Raw genomic sequence first — 4741 nt, forward strand, 5'->3', positions numbered from 1 at the left:
TAAATATTACTTCTATGTGTTTGTAAATTTGGAAGTTACACATATATCATTCTAATACCGTAAAACTCACATGTATATCCAAATTCACAATTTAATTGTATTTAATCTAACTAGGTATGCAACCCATGTATCACATGAGTTTATTTAAAAGAAAAAACTGAATATAAAATTTTAAACATTTGAGAAGTTTAAATTTCTAAAAAATATGAGAAAAATATTGAATTATAAAAATTGTAGTGTTTTTTTTACTCTAATTTAAATAAATAATTTAGATAAATAAATAAAGGAAATTAATGAACCTTTATTTTAGTAATTTTGAAATTAAAAGGTAAGTTCATTAAGGAAATTGTTATGCATTTATTATTGTATTTAAATACTGTTGAATTTAATAAAATAAAAAAAACCATAAAATGCATATGGAATAAAAATTAATTCAAAATAACTACAAAATGACATTTAGCAAATTGAATGAGAGTGTGACAAGTGACAAAAAAAACCTTCATTTATTAGAGTAGATTTAAATACTATGGAATTTAATAAAATAGAAAAAACCATAAAATGACATGTGGAATAAAAATTAATTTAAAATAACCACAAAATGACATTTGACAAATTAAATGAGAGTGTGACAAGTGGCAAAAATACTTTCATTTATTAGAGTAGATTACCTATAATAGCAACACACACACACAGACACACACACACACACATATATATATATATATATATATATATATATATATATATATATATATATCTTTTTTTACCCTTAGTAAAAGATATTAATTTTATGGAGAATTTCATTTATATCTTTGGAATTAAATATTACTTCTATGTGTTTGTAAATTTGGAAGTTACACATATATCATTCTAAAACCGTAAAACTCGCATGTATATCCAAATTCACAATTTAATTGTATTTAATCTAACTAGGTATGAAACCCATGTATCACATGAGTTTATTTAAAAAAAAAAAAACTAAATATAAAATTTTAAACATTTGAGAAGTTTGAATTTCTAAAAAATATGAGAAAAATATTGAATTATAAAAATTAAAGTGTTTTTTACTCTAATTTAAACAAATAATTTAGATAAATAAATAAAAGAAATTAATGAACCTTTATTTTAGTAATTTTGAAATTAAAAATGTAAGTTCATTAAGGAAATTGATATGCATTTATTATTGTATTTAAATACTGTGGAATTTAATAAAATAGAAAAAACCATAAAATGACATGTGGAATAAAAATTAATTAAAAATAACCACAAAATGACATTTGGCGAATTCAATGAGAGTGTGATAAGTGGCAAAAAAACCTTAATTTATTAGAGTAGGTTTAAATACTGTGGAATTTAATAAAATAGAAAAAACCATAAAATGATATGTGGAATACAAATTAATTTAAAATAACCACAAAATGACATTTAACAAATTGAATGAGAATGTGACAAGTGGCAAAAAAAACCTTCATTTATTAGAGTAAGATTGATTGATTGATTGATTGAATTGAATATTAAAAACGTATTTGGAAATCAAATTTTATGTGATTATAGTAAAATACCCTTTTTAAATAAAAATAAACATTCAACCAATTTAATAGCAGCCGCTAACCAAATCTCAAACAACCAAACTTATTATGTACGACATATATGGGCGTGTTTGGCACAGAGCTTTTGGAAGCATTTGAGAGATTTTAGCTTTTAGCTTTTGACAAAACGCTCTAGTTTAAACAAAAAGCTTCGTTTGGCAGTACGAGCGTTTAACTTTTAGTTTTAACAAAACGCTCTGACTCTAAAAGCTACTTCATGTAGCTTTTAACAAAACGCTCCAGAGCTTTTGAAATCAATTTCCATAATTACTCTTAAAAACATATTTATATATTTTTTTATTTTTAATTAATTGTCCTTTTATATAATTTTATATATTTTAAAAGTTTCCAGCTACTTTTACCAAACATTCATATAACAAATAAATGTTACAGCTTCCCGCTACCAACTACCAGCTACACGCTATAAGCTAACCGTTACCCGCTTCCAGCTAACAACTACTTTTGCCAAACACGCTCATAGTTAGATACGAAAAGTGAAAAACAAAATTCTTTTGAAAAGAGATGAAATCGCTTAGCGTTAAACAATGCTTGGATTCATCGAATGTCACTCGTGCCAATTAATGTCAAGTAAATATCATAACCCAATCTTATACCACTATGAGGATCTTATATGCTCTACAGACTTTGCTTTTTATGTTATTTTATGTTATTTTCTCAATTTTACACCATAATTTAATAGGTATATCCTTGTAAATTTTGAAATTATATATGTCTCCTTCTAAAACCGCGCGTAGAACTCATATTATATCCAAATTCACAATTTAATTAGATTTAAACTAATTAAATATTAAAAAACTTATTTAGAAATCAAAATTCTAAGTGATTGTACTAAGAGATCCTTTTTAAATAAAATAATTTTAAAATTTGTAAGGATATGAAAGAAATATTTAAAGTTTGCAAGGATATAAATCAAATTTTCATTTAATTTTAGTTAGCTAATTTGGATTTCATTTTATATGAGGATACTCTTAGTCCAAACGCCATAAAAAAACAATATAAAAAATGTGGATTGAACCAAACGAGATGGACATTTATGTATTTTACTCTTGTTTCGATAGAAATACTCATACTCATCAACAATAAAGCATAAAGGATTTGAAGAATAGTCATTGGCATAAAAATAATTAATTTTGGCGGAAAATGTTAATGAAGAAAATTTTGGTGGCAGTTGGAGAAATATACGGCAAATTGGAAATATATCCCAAAATCTGGATCAAAGAGTTTGTTGCTCACAGTCAAAAACCCTAAAGCAACACATGAACAAATGGGCGTGAAAGGGCAGCAGTAAGGTGTGAATTCGCAGAGGAAACACTTTCGAGTTTTCTTCCACGATCGAGGTATGCATTCATCCTCAAACTTAGAATAAATCAACGAGTATGTACGTGTCCTAATACCACCAAAATACTCAGTATCTTATAAGTTTCAAATTTTCAAGTTTTGGTATTATAAAGTAAGGTTGAATCTTGATTTTGGGTGCATATTATATCAATTAGTTGTAATTAATAGTTTCTTAGTTAAAATAATACATTTAGGAATTGTTTAATTACTTCAAACCGAAATGAAAACGCTGGAAATCAAGCTTCACATTTTCTTGTTATGGCTGTTGTTCTCCCATGGTATGATTATGTTTCATCATATTGTGTTTTGCTTCTTTGTTTAGACGTTCTTTGTTACTGTAGCTGAGTTTTAGCTTACACAATCTGAAGTTACTTGTATAAAAAGCTACTTTTTTAGTGCTTAAACCAATTGTTCTTTGATAAATAATCACTCGGCTCTTTGGACCAACAAAATAAAATTATAATCTTATATACAAATTGTTTTTTACCAAACACCCAAATATTTATGTTTCTTTTTCATGTGTAGCAATTTCTAAGACAAGGAGTATGACTAGAAACGAGAATCAAGATTCATCTAGCAAGAATACATTCAAGACTTTTGACAATGATAGTCTGGCAACTTGGTCAGATCTTCACCATGATATACTCTTTTTAGTCATGATGCAACTCGGAGTTCTTGATTTTACTCCATTCAGTGGAGTTTGCAAATGGTGGAGGTCATTAGCAATTTCTAACAAGAGCAAGTTTATGGAGACTAGACCACTCACGTTCATATCTATCCCTACCGAACCTAAAGAGGAAGACTACAGCTACTACTTAGAGGACATTGAAGAAAGAAGCTTAACTTCCATCCTTCCTCATTCTGGTGGGAGGAAATGTGTTGGTTTTACTTGTGATCACTTGATCTTGTTTGGAAGTAAAACTAACGATTTATGGCTTATTGATCCTATCACAAGGCATGGAATTCATTTCCCTGATATCCCTTCTTCAGTAAGTGTTGATCCAAAAAGAATCAAGGATTTCCTTGTCTTTTCACCTTCAATGTTTGGGTGGGTGTTTGTTATGACGGATGGATCCACGGATATATGGTTTTCTATATCGGGTCACGGAGCATGGCGTCATGTCTCATCAACTTTTCCTATTCTTGATTTACATGTTTTTAAGGGAAAGATGTATGCAATAGACAACTCCCGTCATTTATATGAACTGACACTTAGTCCAGAGCCGAAATTGACGTTACTTGAAACCGAGAATTTTCCGATCTTTTCTCAACATAACTTCTTCACAAGCACGGATGATAGTCTTATTTTGTCTGGAAAAATGTCTGAACGTCCTTGCAAAGCTTACAAACTAGATTTTGAAGAAATGAAATGGGTGTTATATAAGACATGTAAAGGAGGGGGGGAATGCATTCATAGCAAGTTGATGCGTAGTGCTGCTGTTAAACATGGAAAAGTCGAGGTTTATTTTTTGCAACTTATGGTATACCCTGTGATTGTTTGAGATGGATGCCGGCTTGTTAGCAATGTTATCTTTGGCTTTAAATTTTAAATTGTTTTTGTTAGAACCCATGTAGGTTGATTTGTAATTTGCAACTTATTGTTTTATCTCCTTTTTATGTGGTTTGGTGTTCTTTGCTTTAATTAAAAATTTACCTAATGATATATGTGTAGCACATTGGCATGTTGTTGTTAAGCCTATGAATTGAAGATGTTATCGAGACATCAATTGATAAAATAATACTAGAGGTAGTATTTGAGGGATAACTTCTTGTGAAGCTATTGACTGAATAAA

The sequence above is a fragment of the Lactuca sativa genome, chromosome 5, assembly GCF_002870075.4.
Source record: "Lactuca sativa cultivar Salinas chromosome 5, Lsat_Salinas_v11, whole genome shotgun sequence".
Lineage (NCBI taxonomy): Eukaryota > Viridiplantae > Streptophyta > Magnoliopsida > Asterales > Asteraceae > Lactuca > Lactuca sativa.